General features: G+C 46.0%; 1 long non-coding RNA gene across 2 annotated transcripts; it reads right to left on the minus strand.

Moving 5' to 3' along the window:
* Positions 1-13,889: 13,889 nt before the first annotated feature.
* LOC142291460 (uncharacterized) lies at positions 13,890-20,172 on the minus strand. Of its 2 annotated transcripts, none has more exons than XR_012750490.1 (2): positions 19,546-20,172; positions 13,890-16,612 (listed from the first exon to the last, which is right to left on the minus strand). It is a non-coding gene; the product is annotated as an uncharacterized LOC142291460 (long non-coding RNA). The 2 variants fall into 2 exon arrangements; XR_012750489.1 differs by having other exon boundaries at positions 13,890-16,627.
* Positions 20,173-23,561: the final 3,389 nt, after the last annotated feature.

Genomic DNA, 23,561 nt, shown 5'->3' on the forward strand with positions numbered 1-23,561 from the left:
AAAAACAATCTAAACTGCACCCCAACCAGAATGCAGAGTAGAAAACTTTAATTAAGAGGAATGCTTCCTTTCTCCTGGAATACCACTCTAGCCACTGGAACATCGCGCACCTGCACACTGGGCTTTTTGCTGCATCGGGCAAAATAGCACTACAGGGCAGCCTGTGCTTCTGGAAAGCAACGACCTGCCGAGTACATTCCCCACATGCTGAACATTGGTGATGAAACTTGCAAGTGGCATAATATAAAAAATATCCCTCAGTATAGCCACCTATTGGGGAGCTGCGCTGCCACAACAACTTTAGCTGCTCCCGCCATGGCCACCCCCCCATAAAAGGGCAGCCGTGATATTGTGCCTAAGATCTATACTGTAACTAAATGTCGGTTGCCTTAGCTGCCCATCTGATGGATGGCGATAAAGCCAAACAACAGCAACATTTTCCATCATAGCACCACCAAGCTGAACATCTTGCAGCTTATCGAACAATTATACGACTTCTGGCTTCCTGTAGGAGCCATGCTCAAAGACCTCTCCTTATCGACAGTCACATGAGCCATGGGAACGAGGAACCAAACGTCCACCAAACTCCTGTCTACATTTCTGTCCCCCATTTCCATGGACATGTGAATACCGCTGACAACACTGCAGAATATGGAATCCCAAAAAAGGCAAAATTTTGGCAGAGGCCGGCACGACCAGGCAAAGCAACTGGCTCCCCTGTAGGATCCAAAGCACTAATGTCATGTTTCCTCTGCTCCAAGTTCATCAAAAGAGAATTTAAAATTTTAACAAAATATTCACTTTAAGTAATATTGTTGTTAAAGACTGCTGAAGGCAAAACTCCCTGCAGGTCAACTCAGCCCCAGCAGGTGTTGCAAAATTTCGTCTGCTGCCCCAGGCTGCTGTGCAGCTGCCGGTATAGCCGGTTTCTGTAAAGGTGAAGGCGAGCTGGGTGGTAATGATCACGACTTCAACAGCGACAACAGGGAGGTCCATCAGTGACACTTAACTGAAAGGGAACATGTGCCTGCAACCAGCACATCCTCTAGTCCAGTCTCTAGATCAGAAATACCTATCGTCCCCACCCAGGGGACGAAGAGTGCTACTGAGACTAAGGGGTCCTTAAACTACTGCTTGATCCAGGTGAAGGCCTAAAGCCTGCTCTGTAGGTGCTTTAGGGATCTCAATACTCCTCGGGCCCCAGGGGGGGCTGCTGCCTACAGATTGCTTTCCTTGCTAAATTCCATCCTGCTGCTGCCACATGCACTTTCTCACCTGCCGGGCCGAAGCCATTCATCTCCAAGTCAGCCGACCCAGATCTCTGTGTCATTCGTGCCTGAACGTGAGGCCCATCACTCCTTGCCTCTCTTCTCAGTACGGCAGGCCCTTGGTTGGCTGGCTATGGGTCCTCCAGCAACCCCTGGGTGATAGCTGCCGTATCCCAGACAGGGTCTGAGCCAGACCCACCCCTTCCTCCAGCAGGTGTTGGGGCGTCCCCTGCGTCCCGATGCCCCGGGCGTCTTTTCCGATGATACAGGCATTGCCACTGTCAGCCTCGCACCTGCTTACAGCAGCTGTGTGGACACTTCTTCCAGGGTTCTCTCCCTGAGGCCCCCGGGTGATGTCAGTAATGACACAGACACTCCCTTGGTCGGCCCCGTCTTTTCTTTCAGCAGTCGCACGGACGCTTCTTCCTGGGTCCTCTTCCTGAGGCCCCTGTGGGACATCATCGGGGGTGGGGTTACCACCACTCTTAGCTCCACCCCTTCATATTACCAGCATCGGGCCTCCATCTCCTTTGTCATCCTGGTGCCTCAGAGCAATGGCTATGATGGCACCTGGCCAGGAATGGTCATGGCCTCCTCCGGCCTGCTCCTTGCATGCTCCAATATGCTGGGGGACCAGCATGTTGGAGCTGGTGTTCAACTATGCTCCTCTGCTGTCCACAAAGCCTTGCCAATACATGTCATGTTGAATTCCAGAGCATGGGCATCTCACAAATCAGTCAGTGAGCTGGCACTTGCAAGAGCTGACTTGCAGAAATGGGTGCAAACGCTTTGCACCTTCACAAGTAGCTCAAACAAATCTAGATAGGTTTCCAGAAAGCACTGAAACACAAAGTTGAGCACATGTGCCAGACATAGTACGTGTCAGCTTCCTAGGCTTCAGAGCAGCCACCAGGTTACGCCCATCATCACACTCGACCATTCCTGGTTGGAAGTTCAGTGGAGAGAGCCACAGATCTGTCTGGTTTGTTAGACCTTTCAACAACTCTGTGATGGTGTGGTTTGTCATCTAAAGGCATGAGTTTCAGCAGTGGCTGTTGCCACTTAATCGAGGTTGTGCTGCAGCACTTTCAGCTTGCAACTGATAGGGACAAAAATTTGGTGATGGAGGATGAAGAGCAGGTAGAGGAGGGGGTGCAGGAACTGGTGGTGGAGGTGGAGGAAACCCTTATGAAACCATGGCCTAACATTTTATGTGTGGATAGCACGTGTGACAGCTCAGGCACCAACTTGTTTCCTGGCTCCACATGGTTCACCAAGTGTGCTGTCAAGTAAAAGTAGCGTCCCTGGCCACAAGAACTTGTTCCCATGTCTGTGGTTAAGTGGATCTTGCCAGTAACTGCGTTGGTGATGGCATGGGTTATATTATGGGACACATGCTTGTATAAGGCGGGTACAGTACACTGGGAAAAATAGTGATGGCTGGGGGCAGAATACATCAGGTTGCGGAAAGCCTCAGTGTCCACAACCCTAAATTTAAACACTTTCAGTGTCTAAAAATGTGGCTGTTTAGTGTTTGGGCCTGTGGGTTGGTGGCTGAGTATTTCTGTTTTGGTTCCAAGGCTTGAGATGGAGACAGTTGGAAGTGGACATGTGTGCTGAACTTAATAAAAGAAAGAAAGTCCAGTACAAGATTGAGAAACTGTACCCACCTGTGATAGGAGAAATAAACCAATATCTAAGTCAAAGAAAAAGAAAAGGAATTGAGAATTTCTGGAGAAAGACAGTAAGGCAACATTACCAATGTCACATTAAAGGAGAAAGCTCCTGTAATATTTGAGAACCAGTCCTCCATGCTAAGACAAATTGTTAATTCCTTTATGGCCTTGCATTTTGGGTAATGATTGTTTCTGCATTTTCTCTTTTTGATGTATTTTATTAACTTTTATTCTTCTCCCCTTTTTTACTTTCATAACCACACAACCAAGAGTTCAACCCCTACAAGTTCAGATGTAGGTCCCATGAGGAGCTGCATGTAAGTGGATATACAGTATATGTTAGGTGCAATGGAAATGTAGCATTGCGTGACATCTCATTCAAACCAGATTCTGTGTTCCTCACCTATCATTTTTCCACTATCCAATCTTCATGTGCAAACATAACATTAAGACTTTCCTTTTATCTAAATATTTAATTAAATAAATTAATAATTTGCAAACAGTTGGACAGCATAATCATTTATTTTGTTTTGCTACCAAATAGAAATAATTACTGGGTATTATATAAAAAAACAGCTCACTAGTAATTATTTTAAGTTGATTTTTATATGACAGAACATCTAATTATAAGATAAATATTCAGGCATCTGGTGACAGGCAGTTACAGTAATTAATAAAATATTGTACATTACAACCTACTGATGATAGGATGATAATACGGATGGAATAGCCAATTTTATTTCCTTATATTTAGTAAATGTTAATATTTAATTACCTACCTATTAATTTGGTTGGGTCCAGTGAATGCACATATTTACTAACATGTTCACACTTCCTTTGCGTTCTCTGATAAGTGGAAAAATGACTTAATCTTATATGTGTAATGCTGATCGTTGAGAGCAGAAGTGGATATAATGTGCTGTTAACAATGTCTGAGACTAATGAAGTCTTCATCACTTTGTGAATTTATTCCATTTTTGAAACTTGTCATCTAGAAATAAGTAAATGTTTTATTTGTGAAAATTAATCACCTAAGTCATTAGAACTTATGGCAGATTGATTCTGATGAATGTAGTCTCGATATGAAATTGTGTTTTCGAAACTGATTGCATGTATCAAGCAATTTAATTTTAAAATGAAAACACGGTGCAACGGCTCGCATATCTTTAGCCCAAATTCTTCTCATTGCGGCCTATTTGTATCTCAATGAGCTTATTACTATTTAAAATGATGAAGATGATAAAATAATTCCAACCATACTAATTGCTAGAAATGAATATGAAAGGAGGAAGAAAACATAAAAAAAGCAATATTAATTAATTAGTGCAGATTATAAAATTTACAGCATTTTATAATTATTTGTCAAAAAGTAAATATAAGTAGTGATATCAGGATTAGAGATGAGCGATGTTCGAGGTTTGAGGTTAGCCAATTTCATGTTCGAGTGATTTTGGGGGTGTTCGAGTCGTTCGACGAACTCGAACGATTTGGTAAAAGTTCGGTAGTTCGAGTTACTTTCGAGTACGGACCGATCAACAAAAAGTGTAGCTAGTTACCAGCTGGCTTCTCACTGTAATAGAGTCACTGTGAATCATGATATTATCAAAATTCACCGTATAGTGTGCAGGGGGGGCGGGGTTTAGATCATTGCTGCTGCTGAGTGCTGAAAGAATGCCAATCGCAATTTTTTTTTTCCTAACCGCGCGTACAGTGGGTGGGCCAGGCTGTCAGCAAATCACAGACACACACTCAGCAAAGGGAATTTTTGCCAAACAAGCAAGGGCATGTGTCATAGGCTGTGCATGTCACATGTCCTTGCCTTATAAGAAATGGCCATTTTCCCCTTCGCCGCCATTATCTCTCTGCTGCGGGTGGGTGAAAGTCACCGCTCCCGCTCCCGCTGCTGCTGTGTGCACTATAGACATATAGTGCAATCTACACAGCGCTTTAGGGATTAGGGACTACTTGTAATTTCAGCCATTTTCAGGGCTGCATTACAGCCATTCATAGGCATTGTTGCTAGGCAGGTCCGTGCCAACGCTGTGCAGGGCTTTAGATAACAGCGTCTGGCTACATCAGCTCAGGCAATTCCTTGCTGCATTTTTTCATTGGCAGGGATATAAACTGAGGCTTCCTTTGCTGTCCTGCTACCTACAGCACCTGTGCATTCTACACACCTGCCCATTTTTGCTACGCAATTTTAATAGCAAACAGTGCTGACGCTTAGTGACATACTAAAAGTGTCTGGGATACTAACTTAGTTTTCCTCTAGTGCCAAACAAGGTACACCATCTCTGCATTCTACACACCTGCCCATTTTTGCTACGCACTTTTTATAGCAAACAGTGCTGACACTTAGTGGCATACTAAAAGTGTCTGGGATACTAACTTAGTGTTCCTCTGGTGCCAAGCAAGGTACACCACCTATGCATTCTACACACCTTCCCATTTTTGCTACACAATTTTAATTGCAAACAGTGCTGACACTTAGGCCGGGGCCACACGGGGACTACTGCGATCCCCTTGCATGAGACTCGGCTCGTGCTGGCAGTACAGCAGAGCCGAGTCTCATGCTTGTGTCCTTGCAACTGAGGTCCGTTCGTGCGAGCAGACCTCAGCTGCGGGGGGCGGGCCGGCACTCAGGAGGGGAGGGAGGGATTTCTCTCCCTCTCGCCTGTGTAGCCGGCTATAGACATTCTCGCTCTGCACGCACGGTACACCAGTGTACCGCGAGTGCAGTGCGATTTTTCTCTCGCCCCATTCACTTGAATGGGTGCGAGAGAAAGAGTCTCGGATTACAATCGCAGCATGCTGCGATTGTTTTCTCAGTCCGATTAGGGCTGAGAAAATAATCGCCCATGTGTGCTGACACACAGGCTAGAATTGGTCCGAGGGGAATGCGATGTTTTATCGCACTCCACTCGCACCGATTTTCTCGCCGTGTGGCTTAGGCCTTAGTGGCATACTAAAAGTGTATGGGATACTAAGTTAGTGTTCCTCTGGTGCCAAGCAAGGTATACCACCTCTGCATTCTACACACCTGCCCATTTTTGCTACGACTTTTTATAGCAAACAGTGCTGACACTTAGTGGCATACTAAAAGTCTCTGGGATACTAACTTAGTGCTCTTCTGCTGTCAAGCAAGGTACACCACCTCTGAATTCTACATACCTGCCCATTTATGCAACACAATTTTAATTTCAAAAAGTGCTGACACTTTTAGGGGCATAGTAAAATTGTCAGGGATACTACCTTAGGGTTCCTGTCCTGTCAAGCAAGGAACACCACATGTGCATTCTACACTCCTCTCCATTTCTGCTACGCAATTTTAATTACAAAGAGTGCTGAGACTTTTAGGGGCATAGTAAAATTGTCAGGGATACTACCTTTAGGTTCCTGTCCTGTCAAGCACGGTACACAACATGTGCATTCTACACTCCTCTCCATTTCTGCTACGCAATTTTTAACTGCAGCTAGTCCAGGCAATCTGTGATGACGGTGCAGGCGTGGATATAATGTTGCCTTCATCCAAAGGTGGTTCTCTTGATGTCTGAGAGAGCTCAAAAACAACTGATGACCTGCCAATCACAGTGCCTGTAGCGGGTAAAGGGGGGGAAGGTCAGCGTCAAAAAACAAGTGTGACTGCTGTCCCAACAGTCACAGAGGATGAAGAGCACGCAGATGCACTTGATGGGGCAGACGGTGCTTGCACAGCCCCGATAGGCCGCATTGTAGCACAGTGAACTTCCCAGTGCGACTTTTGATTAATTTAAAGTAGTGTACAGGGTGGGCTCCCCAGTATACAGCTAAACCACACACTAGGAAAAGGACTCTAGGCAGTTGGGTTGATAAATGATTGTTTAACTTTCCAAAAACAAACAACAAGAACCATACATAAAACTGAAAGAATAGAAGAATCTATTCACAATTCCAAAAGCCTACACCCCTATGCTGCGACACTCGTAATGACGATTTATATTCCCTGCTCACCAACTTTTGCCTAACCAAGGGACTGTGTAAACAGTTGCCTACTACCTGGTAATCCCTCTGCGTAGCAGGAGTAATTGTGTGTGTGTGTGTGTGTGTGTGTGCGAACACGACTTACCAGTGTCGCATCACAAGAGTTTACAACTTATCTAACTAAACATAGACAAAACCGATTACCCCCCTGAATACCCTTGTTAGCTGAAGCCTCACAGATAAGTCAGATGACGACAGTGTGAAGACAAACCACACAGCTCAGCAACACAGTCCTGGAAATCTTGTAAAGCAACAGGCAATGCAAACATTTGTCGCTGTCCCTCTCTGATTTTAACTGTAACTGACAAATTGACAGCGTAGAGGCATCAAGTCTTATTGTGTATATAGTCAGCCCAAGCAGAACAGATATGTGTTTTGCTAAGAAAACAAAGTGTTGCGTGCACGCATTACTGTCTGTTCCCAGCCTACCGTACCCGGGTACTGTGGTGTCCAGTTGCCATCAATACAGAGTTTACGATCCTCTCCCGGTAAACAGTATAGACAGCACCGGAAGAATGTCTTTTTCCGGGACAGGATGCTGCTCACAGGCGTTACGGTCCTCCTTACCAAACTCCAACATGAGTCCCTTCACAATTCACCAAAGTGTTTCCGCGGTGGCTCCTTGCTGTAACGCACACCTTTAGCTTTTCCTTCACTTCACAGACAGCACCTCCTCCGCTCTCCAAGTCCACAGCCGAAGACCGTTTTGCTATTGGTATAGTGACAAAACAGTCAAAGGCAGATGCAAAAAAACAGCAGCCCCTTGTGGGTAGTCTGCAACAATGCATGCAATGAAAGGCAAATAAGCATATTTCATTCACATTGGATAAAGCTCATCAATACACCCTCACGCTATCACTTCATATCCATGTGATAGTTCATGGACGAAGTACTCAAAGTAGTGAGTTTTTGGACTCTATTAAGAGATTGGTGACAAATCTTACAGATGACATGACTTGGGTGATCTTTTGCGATGTAAAAAAAGCCCCAGGCTAGGCACGGCTTACAGCCCATGCGACATGCAGAGCCACCACGACTTCTGCTCAGAGGCAGAGTTGTGGCTGAGGATTCAGTTGTTGATGTGCCTCCAGTACTTTGTCTTTGTCCAGGAAGACGCAACGTAACCTCGTCGTCTGTAGCATCCTCATCCACCTTCTCTGTTGACCTCATCGACTGGCTGACTTTGGTTTGAAAGAAGTGGGGTCTCCAACCTCATCATCACCCTGTGTGTTTTCACTCCCCTTGTCCTGACTCCTCCAAGCCAACCTTTTCCTGCCCTGACCGAATAGTAAAGTTGTTGTTTCAATCAGGTATCTGAGTCTCCTCAGCATGTTCCCCATTGTCTCCACCAGGATGATTTACAGTTTGGGAATGAGGGTGTACATTATGATCAGCACCTTCTTCATTGGGTCCTGGATCCGACTTACAAAGATTCTGGGCATCAGTGCAGATCATTTCCTTGTCTGTACTCACTGCAGCTTTGGAGCAAACCTCTGATTCCCAGGTTATTGTGTGACTGAACAGCTCTGCAGACTCAACCATATCTGTTACCCCATACTCAGCAGGGCTGGTGGAAACTTGTGAGCTGTTTGGAAGCAAGTGCGATTGGGTTGACACCACAGAGGAATGGAGTATTTGGGATATTGAAGTTGAGGTGGAGGAAAGGCCACTTGATGGAGCACTGGAGATCCATTGAAGCACCTGTTCTTTTGTTGCCTCATCTACATTTGGTAGCGATGGTCGTGTCCCTGAAAAAAGGGATCCTATCAGATTATCCAAGGAAAGAAGTACACCTCTTATTTTGGCTGGTAGTTGGTGTTACGAATCGGTGCTGCCGTAGACGCAAGCAGCCAGTTGCGGTTCCAGTTGCGCCCAGGCGTCAGCTGCCATTTTTGTCTGTCCCTCGGGTCATCAAACTGGCTGCTTCCTCATCCACATCTAAGTGTGGAGAGACGGCTAGTGTGCATGCGTGTGCCGATTTATCACAGACACAGTCTAAGTACAGGGTTTCGAATAGTGAGCATGCTCAGCATGACTGTGCCATTCCTGAGGCTAAGTCCTCAGTTTGTACTACTGTGCATTCTCCCACACTTAGTGCGAAAAGCCTCTTGCACAGGTGCTTGGACTCCATGCCATGTCTAAGTCCTGTGTTGGGCCTACAGAGCATGCAGAAGCTGATAGTCTGTTTTCTGAGACTGTTTTCAGGCAAATGAGCATGCTCAGGCACTTACTGCGTCAGAGGCTAGGTCCATAAAGGAACTCAATGGCCATGTCCGTGAGGTGTCATTCCATGATAGTCCAGAGGGCATCAGGTGTCCCGATGATGTGGCCACTCCGGACTGGCTCGCAGAGGCCCGCCCCTATGATTTGGCACCTCATCATTGTTTGTCAGACGATGACTGGTGACGTGTTTGGGGCATGGTTGCCATGAGGTCATCATTGAAGTGGCGGTCCCGGATAGGCCGCTGGTTATATCACTGATAACGTGGCACTCTGCTTTTGACTCATGGAGGTGCATTGTAGTCCACCCTGGGTTGGGGCGGACCCAAGTTAAAAAAGTGGCTGGAGACAACAAGGAGTGCGCAGTCTTCTATTATGCTCAGACAGAGCACATCTCCATGTGTTGAACCCATTGCGGCTTTAGGCCAGAGGTAGGCAAGGATAGGGCGTCGGTGCAGGACGCCACCACCCTTGGTAGCGCAGAACGGTTACGACCAGCTCCTGTCCTACCAGTCCTGTTACTGCAGCACAGTGGCATTAACTGGGCTGCTGCTGCTGCGCCATCAGGTGTACCCCCTATGCACATGGACAGCATACCCAATGGCCCCTGTGTTGTTAACAGGAAGTTCCTGGGCTGGGTGGGTGTGTGGACCCTGTGACGCTAAGAGGGTTCCCAGTCTCCAGATCCGATTGTCGTCTAACTCGGTTCAGGCTACTATTTGTTTCAGAGCCACCCAGCTCAGTATCCTCCGCCTAACCTTCGGGTTGCCAGCATCTCCTTTTCCACGTAGGAGGACGGTGAACCCCGACTGGCGATTGGGATATATACCACCTTATCCAAATCTGCCAGTCCCCCGTACCAGATGGTGTTTCTTCAGCAGATGTTACTGTTGCTTAACCACCAAACCCATGGACACAAACCTTTTTCCCCTTTACAACACACCTGTTCCCCTTTCCACCAGCTTCTGTCCTTTTTCCACTCATTTTGTATATGACCAAATTTGCAACTCTGCAGGGACACCCTACTCAACGCCGTCTCAGCACAGTATCCACCCCTCGGTCTCTCAGATGTGGAAAAGTGAAAGACCATTTCCTCCTAGCCATGACAAAGCGTTGAGATTCACTCTGTGCAGCACTGGTGTTTAGTGGAAATGCTGATCTAAGATTGCGTACCAGCTTCTGCTGATACTCCTGCATACGTGCGTCCCTTTCTATGGCAGAACTTATTTTGCCAAATTTTGTCTTGTACCGGGGATCTAAGAGTGTGGCCAGCCAGTAGTCAGCATTCCTTCGAATTCGGACAATCCGAGGGTCATGTTGTAGGTAGTGCAGCAAGAAGGTGCTCATGTGTCTTGCACATCCAGGAGGACCAAGTCCTTGCTGTTTTGGTGGCGGAGAGGTGAGAATCATGCTTCCTTCCTCTGCCCTCTCCCTCCAACCTCGCACAACAGAAATGTGATCAAGCTCTCCCTCATCTACTAAGTCTTCCATGCCCATCGCCAGTTCGTCCTCCATTTCTTCCTGGGCTCCTGCACCTTCCTCAACAGTTTGGTTGATACTATGTGTGTCGCCCAGGGATCAGGGGTACTCAGATCCGGGCTAAGGGGTCACTTTTGTAGGTGTATGGGGGCGTGACCCGGTCTGTGATCCCAGGCTCCACAGCAAAAATGGGATTATATACAGGGGAATTGTTTTCCTGAGGAGTTGGCGAGTGGGGCCTGATTGGCTGGTATGTATTGGTGTGGGAAACTCCCCAAGGGACAGTGAGCTCTGCACCATAAAGATGTATGCAGACCTCTGTGACACCCTGGTTTTGCCAGGGTGGCACACTCCCCCTTGGTAAAATACAGACCGTCCGCGGGCTGTCCAGCTACCTGCATTTATTAAACGGGAAAAAAGAAAGGTTAAACATTACAAACATGCATCTTCCCACATCGGGAGGTACGTTTGCTCAAACTGTAAAGTGTTAACTCTGCTGCCGACGCAGCCTCCTCCAGCCACTTTCCCTCAGTCCACCACAGGGCAGCACGGGTCCCCAATGCTACTTCACTCATGGTGACACTGTCCATAAAGACCCCGTCTTCCACTGCCTGAAGTGCGGATACGGTTAACCGGGCTCTGTAAACAAGAACTGTCCTCACTCCATTAACTCCTTACCGTCCCCCACCAGGGGCTCCAACCCCTGATGGTGCCCACCTGGGCTCCGACCCCAGCAACGTTCAACAAGTCGGGCAAGGTGCTCCTCCTTCCACCCATGTGCTGGATGGCATCTCCCGGGAACACGGGGACGTTCAACAAAGGCAGGAGGGTTACTGCAGGAGCGGGTCCTTTAAACTTTAAAACATTTAACTGTCAACTTGCGGGTAGCCGTCCATGTTCTGCTACCGCTGCTGCTGCCGCCACTCCCAGTATGGGGCACGGGTTCCGTGCTCTGCCTCCTGCTCAGGAGCCAGACCCACTCAGATGCCCTCGGCGCCGGCTACAACCGGCCTCACTAACTGCCGAGGGCTCCATCTCTCACTGGCCTGCTCCTCCTCTCTGCAGGTGCACTCCGGCTGCTCCACAGCCGGGACGGGGTACCTGAGAGCGGCTGGCGCCTCTTCTGGGGCAGACTTCCAATCGGGTGCCGCCTCCGTTGCGGCCGGGCGGACTGCCGGAGTCGACGTCATCACTGTTGTGGCCGGGCAGACTGCCGGAGCCAGGTGAGATGTCATCGGGGTTACGGCTCGCTTGTCCAGGAACGGGATTAGGCAAAGTCCTGGCGTCCCTGCCTTTACAGTCCTGCTTACATGACAGGCAATCTTCACCCGCCTCCCCTTGGGCTTTTCGGGGCACTCCGCTTTTTTTCTGAAACACTCTGTTCCCAGGGGGCGGGGCTTTACTCTCCCGCTCTTTTCTCGGAGAAGACGGCTTTGGCGGGAAACTTCGTGCCCAAAGATGGCGGATTCTGCGATTTTTCAGCGGGACATCGCTGACTTCAAGGCCCACTTCCACAGGTAAGTGGATGGATTTGATCCTGTTTGTGACGCCAATTTGTGTCGCCCAGGGATAAGGGGTACTCAGATCCGGGCCAAGGGGGTCACTTTTGTAGGTGTACGGTGGCGTGACCCGGTCTGTGATCCCAGGCTCCACAGTAAAAAGGGGATTTATGAACAGGGGAATTGTCTATGACGCCACCCGTGGGTTGCGGTAATGAGATGGTGGCACAGTCGCTGCCTGTGGGGACCGTGCCCAGGACTGGTGGTGTGGGGCAGCAAGGTGGAATCCCCTCCACGGGTAGGGGAGGTGTAGTCCCGGGGCCAAATTAGGAGTTCTGGTGGTGGCAGGGATTGCAGGGAATAGTACACTCACAGTTCGGTTATCGTGGTGCTTGATGAAGCTTTATTGATGTGGAGGGTCAGGAGCGCAGATGGAAGAAATACTCAGAGTCTTTTGTAAAGTAAATTGCTGGTAACTGGTGCCCATGGATGCTGTGAGGACGGGTCCCACACCCGTGCATGTAATTCGGGTGTTTTTCTCCTGCTTGGTGTCTGTGTCTGTGTCTGCTCCGTACACAGGAAGCGGCTGGCCTATTCCTGAGGCCCTCACTGCCACTTCTCCTAGCCCCACACAGGGGCTGCTTCCAGAACTCTCTCCTCCTGCAGACTGACTGAAAACTAAACTCAGCTCTCTCTCCAAGCTCCTCTCTCCCCCTCCCGTTTTCCTGAGGAGGGGTCGAGTGGGGCCTGATTGGCTGGTATGTATTGGTGTGGGAAACTCCCCAAGGGACAGTGAGATCTGCACCATAAAGATGTATGCAGACCTCTGTGACACCCAGGTTTTGCCAGGGCGGCACATATGCGCCCTTGTTAATCCCTCTCCTCCACCGTCCCATGCTTGCCGCCTTGGTGCTGCTGAAAGTGTGGACCTTGTAGATCTTGTTATCCCTTCCGCATATGACTCCTCCTGTACTTCCTCCCCTTCCTCTTGTCCCACCACCTGACTCTGAATAATGTTTAGAGTGTGCTCTAGCATGTAGATGACCAAAATTGTCATAATGATAATGGCATCGTCAGCGCTTAACATCTTCGTCGCCATTTGTAAACTGTAAAAAAGGGTGCATAGGTACTTGATCTGAGACCACTCCAGCAGCGTGATCTGCCTCACCTCTGGATATCGTTAGCCCAGGCTAACGTATTGCAAAGTCATAACGTATTGCAGCAGGGCTCGCCGGTGCTGCCACAGGCGCTGCAACATGTGCAGATTCAACTTCCTGCGTGTCGCCAAATCGCATTGCAGGCGGTGAACAGGCAGACCGAAAGACTTCTGGAGGAATGCAAGTTGTTCAGCTGCAGGGTGAGAATGGTGGAAGTGAGCACATAGCAAGCGTACCCTCTGCAGAAGGCCATGTAGGCCGAGATAGTGGTTTAAAAATTGCTGGACGACCAGGTTGAACACGTCAGCAATACAAGGCACGTATCTCACATTGCCCTGCCGAAGGGCCACACCCAGGTTTGCATCATTGTCGCACATGGCTGTTACGTCACCACCTGAGTCCGCTCCAGCAACTTGTACTCCGATCGTCAGGTGACACTGTCAAGGGAGGAATTTTGGGTCAAGACTGCTAATGGAGTCTTCGTTTAGGATCCAGAGACGGTGCCCCATTAATGCTGTATACCAGTGCCGATATATATCAATGTATATAAGACAAAGAACACAGACATGCTCTCTTTTCAGCCAGCATCACCAACTGACTTGGTTTTAATGAGATAGATCCAATTATACAGTAAGTAAGCCTAAATAACCTTGAAACTAACGAAGGAGTGCATTCACTCCCCAATTTCTCACATCACTCCTGCCCTCCCGTACATTCCTTTTGTGTGAACATTACTGATAAGAGTTTATAGCTTCACATCTGGCTTCATCATCTTTAGTTAACTCCTTCATGATTATACAACTTTGAATTATACTATAGGTCTGTGCAATTGCTACACAGACAGACAGATAATTTTGCATCTACATCTACATTTTGATTTAGTTATATACACAGATATTCTTATTACGTTTAAATAAACATACTACAGCTCAGGTGACCTCCACAGTCCCCCCTTTAATAAAATATCTGTGAATATTATTAACCTTAAATTTAAAAATTTTCCCCATTTAGATATATTTTATTATTTGGGACTTATTTGTGACCTATTGCCCTTGGGACTTTAATTATATCTATATCTATATATGCGGGCTTTTCATGAAATCGGTTGTTTAATTTAACACTATAGGCTTTTTTTTGCTCCCCCCCTTAAGTACTTATTTTTATTTATTAAATATAACTCTATGATTTATAGGGGCTATTAGAATTGGCGTTATTACTCTTATTAGGGCACATTATCCTGATTAGGAAAAATTGAATCTAAACCTTATTTAAAAATTAGCACATAATTAAAAAAACAAAAAACAAAAGGACATTTGGAAATTGTCCATGGTTCTTCTTTCTGGATATTAAACAAAAAGGAGGATGCTTAGTCAGTGCTAGTCCACTTAGGGCCACTTTGTGAACCTGGATAATCTGCTCTTGATAAAAAAACAACAAAACATGATGAGGCTTCATGTGAACAGTTTGTGGCCCAGACTTGGAAAAACCTTCTGGAATAATGGGTTGAATAGCAGCCGCTTTCTGCTTCGGTTGTGTTGGGTCCATTGGTTTTTGAGATGTGACGTCAAGTCGCGTGTCACTGCCAGTGCTCCGCAGACTAGGCCGGAGAGACATCAGCCTGATGGGATAGGCTCTTCCAAAACTTTTCCTGAAATGAGATTTTCCATATCTAGCATTTTGTATTAAGGAAAATTACTGAAATTAGTAGGAAACAAAAACATTTGTAATGGTTAGATTACATTAACCAAACCACATTTTTGGGTCTATGAAATGGCTGAATTAAGTATTTTCGACTACTCAATTCGTACCTTCAACAGTCCTCCCCTTGACTTATTTCTGCCATTTCCAAATACTAAGGGTACCGTGTTCCCTTAGGAAAAGAGGAAGAAAGATCTGTTGGGAAATCCTGCCTGACTGAACGTTGAGGCATGGGTGGAGAGGGGAATGGGATTTCTTCACCGGTTTGAGACCAAGGACCCCTAGGCGAGTCCTCACCCTTTGTAGTTGGACTTTCCCATGTCTCAAGTTTCTCTAAGTCCTCTCTTCTGTTTCGGAAATGATGGTTTGGGACTGTACAGGTTTTTTGTAAAGGATAAATATAAGCAGGACGGTCAGTGCAGCTTCTGTGGATCGACCCTTCTGCAATGCGGGGCGTGAATCTATGTTGTCCTGCCGTTGAGCTTTATCGAAATTTCTGTGTCCTTTTAGGATTAATCAGTCTCCGGACCGAAAACCATATACTACTAACTCTGATTTAGGATCTGGAATTAGAAAATACACTTGTTTATTTCACTAATTAGTCAATCATATGAAAATTATACATGGTTTGCGCTAGACCAAAGAAAAACATTTTACATTGGAACCTGTTTATTACTAAAGAGAAACACAACACACACTAAAGAGAAATACAACACGCATTGATTTACAACTTATCAGTTTGTTTGTTTGTTTACATACCACTTGCATTATGTGGATTTTCAGCAATGACGTCGTTTTCTGCACTGGAAAGCCTCTGACCAGACCTGGAAAGAAATCTACACAACACGCACAGACTTGCATACAACGTGCTCATGATAAACATCTATAATCAGTTTGCAGTCTCTAAGAATGGGTAGAGCAGGTGCAGGGTGTTTCTACGGACTCTTTACAGTTTTTCCTCATTGTTTTAAAAACGTGCTTCACAAGACTGGGTGAGTTTATCTACCTGGGTACTGAACCCTGGCGTCACCAAAGCGCACACTGATATCTAACTTTCACAGATGTTAGTCCATGTTACTTGGGCCATCATTAAGAAGAGATCTCATGGCAGAGAAAGCTTACCACCCTTCATCCACAGACCTTCCTCAGTCAGCCGGCTCCCTGCGTCTCGCACTCCACTCCTTATTGGTTCACTTGATCCTGTAGGGATTTAAGAACACAAGGAGTGACAGAAGTCACTGACGTGACCGGTGTCACCGAGGCATGGTCTTTATGCATGGTAAAGGACTCCTCAACTCTAGGCCCGTTCACTGCTTCTTGGTCAGCTGCACCTATACGGGGATCTCCATCCGATTCCATCAGCTCAGATCTAGACTTTCTTTTCGGCGTACCTAGCTTATTTGACAACAGGAAAGATCTACATCCTACATACATTTTGACTATCTTACCTACCTCTGCTCCACCCATCTAGAGAGGCACTTACGTCACTTCCTTCTGTACCGATAGGAGGGGAGGGAGTGGCCTAAATTTAGATTACCTCATGTTGTGTGAACTGTAGCATATCCAGTGCAGAATCGACCACCATCTTGTTCCATCTATAAAAACAAAGACTAAAAGAAATATAGATTAGATCATTCCTATAACAGACATATATTCCTACATTCATAATAATCCAATAAACATGACATAACTGTTGCAAAAAAAAGGCCAGCTTTAAAGCCTGCTTTAAAGCCTATCCAATATGTCTACTGCTGGAAAAATACAATAGATATCTACTTCCTCCCTTTTTATATACTACTTTGGCAAAATATATAGATCTATAACAGTAAACAATAAGATTAACCAACAAATAAATATAACTTATACTCTACTGGGAAATTTTGAAACCTTACAACAGGGTTCATAGATATTCTATATCTACAAAAAAAAAAGGAAAACAATCAATATTGGCAGTTTGTATGCAAAAATAATAAAAAACAAAAACGTAACCATAAAAACGAAAACCTAATTTGTATATTTTAAAAATATACTTTTCCCTGCAAAATTAATTTAATTATTTAAATAGCAGCAGAATACTATTGATAATCTCCTATGAAATTTTGAACTCTAAAGATTAAACAAAATCCACTCCACCAGCCGGAAAAAGCACTGGTTAGTACATAAGACAGAAACAGCTTTGTAAATCTGCTGAAGCTACCTTTTTCCTTTTTTTTTTTTTTTTTTTTTTTTTTTTTTTACTTTTCTCTACTTCCTTATTTTTTTTATTTTTTTTTTCTGCTCTCTACAACTTGTGACTAGCAGCAGCTTACTGATAATACTCCCACACATCCCTGCACTGACTTATGCCCCCCCTGACTCCTTCAGGATGCGCGATGTTAGAACAGCTGGTGGGAAAAACAGATACAAGAAAAAAAACCATGGGCAGAAATTTCACTATAGAAATATATAAAATATATTTCTGTACCGTGTCAGCCAGCAGAAACAAAGGTACTACAGAAACATATATTATAGAAACCTTAAGATCTTAAGATTGATGGAGTGGAATGGAGAACATCATTAAAGCGGGTAGCTTGGGATTGGAAATCACTGCAACAAAAACAAGCAGTCCGGGGCTCCCCCCTGTGTCATTAGGGAAGGTTGGGGCAGACTCCTGGGTGCAGCCGGACTGTGGGCAGTATCTTGGAAAATCTCCTAAAACTGATTTAAAGGGATACTATGATACTCTGGGAAAAGGCACACCTGGCTTCAGGTAGATCATTACTGAATCTACAGGGAACACCTTTATTGTAAATTTATGTGTTGCAGGTTTTGGTTACGGTTTTGAGGGTACCTGGCCAAACACTGAGATTTGGAGGTGTGACACTTTCTTTGATAGTGACTAAACTGACCACAACGCCAACAATTCTGTTGCTGGCTCTGCTGGTTTTGTTGATTGGGAGCTACGTATACGGGGTTTGGACTTTGTTGGGGCATGGGCTGTGGCGGGGGCTGCACCGGCACATTTGTATACACAAATTGATCTTGAGCCCATCTTTTTAAAGCGGCACAATACTGTTGTCCACTTTAAAAAAATAGTGTCATCAGTGCCTGGGTGCATTGGGAGATGGGGCTCCATTAAGAGCCAAAAACTGTCTCCTGCTTTTACTTTGGTGAGATTAACAAGGTCCTTCCGGGCAGCTGAGTATAACTGATGGACCTGTAGCATCTTCCTATAAAATCGCATAGGGTTAATGCTGGGATCTGGCAGGCAGGGGATTAATGCCGCTGACTGGGTGGGGTTGAAAGGGACATATTTAAATGAGGGCTGTTCCTCGTCAGGTTCGGGGTAAGGCTCACTATGTGTCCTAAGGAAAAAAGGGGGATCCAAGGGGAGGGAATTGATAATTGGGGAGTGTGACGGCAGACTGGCCGGTGAGGGGAGAGACGGCATTGCAGGTATGGGAGGGAAAAGGGGTATGGGTGTGGAAAGGGTTAAGGGATGCTGTCTAGTGACTGCAGCATCTGTGAATATCTCCGGGACGGGGGAATAGAATGGGGATCAGGTTGTGGGGCAGCAACAAAACAACCTATCGGAGGACCCTCAGATCTGTCCTCAGACTCGGGTAACATATAGTAAAACACAACATCCCCTTGCTCATCTTCATCTTCAATCTCAATATATCTTTCTGATAGCAATGCCTGCGATATTCTGCCAAACAATTCTGCATCATTCAACAATCTCCTGTCTTTTAACTTGCCCTTTTTTGCTTTCAGTGCTGTTGCTCATAGTGACGGTTGTAACCGACCTCCTTTTGGTAATTCTAACATTTTAAAAATCTCCAAGGCACGACATACAGCTTTCTTCCCTTCTCTCTGCAACTAGCTCTAACACATTCTGTGAACCTTCAGGCCTCTCAACTTTCTGTCTCCTCTGTCTGAACATTTTTGCTATCTTGGTGGTGTCTGGATTACACTAATATAACTATGCGGTGAACGTTAGAGTCCGGCCGGCACCTAAGGCTACACCTCTATACTAGCTGGCAACTCCTCAGCTATATAGTAATAAGGGTATCCCGTGATATGGAGGAGGGGTACAAAATGTATTCCCTCCGGACTTGATCAGCTGCACCAAAATTAATGTCCTAATCCCTATCTTCAGCCACGGGAACCCCCTAATAAGGGTATCTCGTGATATGGAGGAGGGGTACAAAAGGTATTCCCTCCGGACTTGGTCAACTGTATCAAAATTAATATCCTAATCCCTATCTTCAGCCACGGGAACCCCCCCGCGTCTTTAATTACAGACCGGGTCAGTCTAACTAGCTATATCCAGCCACCACCGTCTTTCCTGCCCTAACAACCGTCCTCTGGATCCCATGTGACACTCGATCCACACCTCAGGGCTGGGATCGTGCTCTGAGCTCCAGCGGGCACTACCCCTGAGTCACAATCAGGTACCTTTTAACACCGATATGGACACACAGCCCGTCACTCCCTCCTCTCCAAAACCAACCACAACGGTAGTGAATACACAGTATGTAACACTTACCCGTGGGGTCGGAGGTGATCAGCCTGGTTGGAGCGGAGGGAGGTCTCAGTCCGTGACATCCAAACGATCGGTATTTGCAGGTCGGTATTGCGTCCTTGAAGGAGCTCCACGTTGAGTGCGCCAAACTGTCAAGGGAGGAATTTTGGGTCAAGACTGCTAATGGAGTCTTCGTTTAGGATCCAGAGACGGTGCCCCATTAATGCTGTATACCAGTGCCGATATATATCAATGTATATAAGACAAAGAACACAGACATGCTCTCTTTTCAGCCAGCATCACCAACTGACTTGGTTTTAATGAGATAGATCCAATTATACAGTAAGTAAGCCTAAATAACCTTGAAACTAACGAAGGAGTGCATTCACTCCCCAATTTCTCACATCACTCCTGCCCTCCCGTACATTCCTTTTGTGTGAACATTACTGATAAGAGTTTATAGCTTCACATCTGGCTTCATCATCTTTAGTTAACTCCTTCATGATTATACAACTTTGAATTATACTATAGGTCTGTGCAATTGCTACACAGACAGACAGATAATTTTGCATCTACATCTACATTTTGATTTAGTTATATACACAGATATTCTTATTACGTTTAAATAAACATACTACAGCTCAGGTGACCTCCACAACACCGTGTTCCTTTCGTAGATAGTGCTGTTGATGGGAGAGGAGTCGATGACAGCGGCGCCGGTGGCTGCAGGTTCCGCACAGCCACTGGACAGGATTACCTTGAGATCTACAGTACCAATGGCTGACTGTAGGTGTTTGTTGTCTGACAGTTAAAGTAACATCATTCAGCTACAACCAATGGGAATACACCATACCTTTTTTTTAGGCCCCTCTTGTCTGCTGACCACTGTCAGACATAGTTCTGAACTTATGGTTCCTGTTCCGCCCAGTTCTGTTTTGTGATTTTGTGTGCTGACTACCGCTTGTCTCCTGACTACGTCTCCTGCCTGATGTTTATGTACCTCGTTGCCCGATCCGCATTAGACCTCTGCTTGTTTTCTGATTAAATCCTGGCCTTCCTATTCTGTTCCTGTTCCTCAATTCATGGTTTGACCCTGCCTGACTACTACTCTCTCGGACTGCAGCCTTCCACAGGTATTGATCACCTTTGGCCCTGTGTAATTCCAAATCCCTGTATAGGGGTTAAAGGGTTTCAGGGTTCTAGGGGTGCAGCTTGTTGAGTGGCTTCTCTCTAGGCTATCCTTTACAGCCCGTATGAGTGTGTGGATCCAGGCAGGCGTTTCACAGTGCCCTCTGCAGAAGGCCATGTAGGCTGGGATAGTGGTTTAAAAATTGCTGGACAACCAGGCTCAACACGTGAGCCATACAAGGTACGTCTGTCACATTGTCCCAGCGAAGGGCCGCACCCAGGTTTGCATCATTGTCGCACACGGCCTTCCCTGGCTGCTGGTTGAGTGGAGACAACCATTGATGAAACTTGGTCTCCAGAGCTAACCGTCCACAACTCCTCAGTGGTGTGACTCACATTTCCCATACATTTCAAATTAAAGATTTGACCGCCTGACGGCGTTGAGCTTTGCTGCCAGCATAGTAAGGAGGTGTGCGGGATTCCTTGTGCACAGTTACAATGCGGGTGGCCTTACCAGACAGGTTTTGAGTGGAGGTTGAGGACCTAGACGAGGTTGAAGAGGCAGAAGCAGTGTAGGAACTTCTACATACAGAGGAATGATTGACACACAACTCGTGGGAACGGCAAGACTTGTACAACAGACCCTTCTCTATCTCTCACCATAGTTACCCAGTGCTCAGTCAGCGATATGTAATGCCCCTGTCCCTATCCATGCTTACTGGTCCTAGTATCGGTGGTGAAATGCACCCTGTCACACACAGAGTTTCTCAAGAAGCGGTGATGTTGTGTGCGACACGCTGGTGTAGTGCGGGTACGCCTTTCTTGGAGAAGGAGTGGCGACTGGGCATCAGCTCTTGGGGCACTGCGATGGGCATAAGGTCTCGAAAATCCTCTGTGTCAAAAGGATGGAAAGGCAGCATTTCTGTAGCCAACAGCTTGCAGATGCTGAATGTCAACCTCTTAGGCATGTCATGCCTTTCTAAAATCATGTAAAACACAGCAAGGGGACTCCAACCACAGTCTCCCTCGTTTCCAAAAATTGGGCCACACACACACACCACTTCACTGGCATCAGTTGTCCCCCAGTTGCAAACTTAAAAAGATGATTTGCATGAAGCAATCATAAAAATACACCAGCCTTTCGCCTTCCCTGGATGACACAAGGGTAGAAAAGTCATCTGTGATCCACGACTTGTTCATCTTGATGAATGTTAGTCTGTCCATATTTTCACTGGACAGATGCGTGTGCTTATCTGTGAGCACACACCCAGCAGCACTGAAGACATGTTCCGAGAGAACGCTGGTTGCGGGACACGACAACATCCCCAAGGCGTAAGTGGCGAGCTCAGGCAATGTATCCAGATTGGAAGCCCAAAATGAGCAAGGCTCAAGTTGCACAGTAATGGCATATATCTGAGTCTCCTCCTCTTTTTACTCATCCAGCTCTTTTGTTTTCGCATGAGTATATGTCCTTGTCACTTTCCCATGTGTTTGTGGTGTCTTGGGAGTTGTTTGCCACCTTTTGGACACCTTTGAAGGTGTTTTCTATGTGCTTTTATGTGTTAGTGTTTGCCTGCTTTTGTTTTCAATGGGGTTCGAGTAGTTCGTCGAATGGTTCGTCGAATGTTCATCGAATGGAGCCTCCGTTCGATGAACGGAACTGAACTCGAACGCTAGGGGGTGGCTCATCTCTAATTAGGATATCAGATTGATGTTCACAGTGTTTTCCAGAGGAAATAATTAGAGATGAGCGAGCCTCTAGAGGCTCGAGTTCGGTTCGGTTAGTCGAACGGAGACCGCGTTCGAGTTCGGTTCGGAGAGCCGTTTGACGAACCTCTCGAACCCCATTGAAAACAATGGGAGGCAAACACAAACACATAAAAACACATTCTAAATGTACACATACAGTTAATAAACATTGCCATAACACTTACAGGTCCCCGTGACGCGTCCTGAACTCTGTCTCCCACTGCTTTTCCTTCCGATAATTGCTGCGTCCTCCCGGTAACCAGCACTGATGATAGGACCTATCGTGAAGTCAAAATAGCATGTGACCAATCACGTGTCTATTTTCTCATTGGCTACAGACTGGTTACATGGCTATGACACCATGCTAGGTCCTGTCAGTGGCTAACAATCAAAATAATTCCAGGATAGTCAAAAAGTACATATATAGTGAAAAAAACAATCCCTTTAAAAATGTCTTATTTTATTAAATATGTCTTAAAAATTTCCCAAGTGATTCACCTATCTAGGAATTATCAAGGGTAGTATAAATATACACCAGAGATGCCACCCCTATTCAGAGGAAATACAATCAAAAGCAGAAAAACGGGAGTATGGGATCCCAAATGGGATTAATCTGGCACTATTATGGACCTACCACCTCACACCTTCCTACCGACGGAGGTAATACCACCTTAACGTAACTGGGCGCCCCCATTCCTCGGTGGTTATCCCTCACTTACCCTAATAAATTCCCTACCATATGAGGAGAAATGAGAGTGCCTAAGCAAGTTACCACTAATTATTGGTTGGACTCTTTACCACTCGATGGATCTTAAAGAGAGGGCAAATGTAGCTACACCCTGTTACTCATATCCATTTAAGTATGCTCTAAATCAGCTGGTCATTTATTTATATACAGAGATAAATCCCTAAACCAAACCGACTCAAGCAAATATGTTCGACTGTATATTCAGCAGTAGTGAGACACTATGATACCCTGTTTAATATGCTCAAATTCAACCGGTCATTAGTTCATATATTGAGATAACAAATACCACAGTACCCTGTTATTTATGTCCAGTCAATATGCTCCAATTCAACCGGTCATCAATTCATATACAGGGATAACAAATAACACAATACCCTGTTATCTATATCCAGTTGATATGCTCCAATTCAACTGG

This window comes from Anomaloglossus baeobatrachus, chromosome 2 (assembly GCF_048569485.1).
Source record: "Anomaloglossus baeobatrachus isolate aAnoBae1 chromosome 2, aAnoBae1.hap1, whole genome shotgun sequence".
NCBI classification, from domain to species: domain Eukaryota; kingdom Metazoa; phylum Chordata; class Amphibia; order Anura; family Aromobatidae; genus Anomaloglossus; species Anomaloglossus baeobatrachus.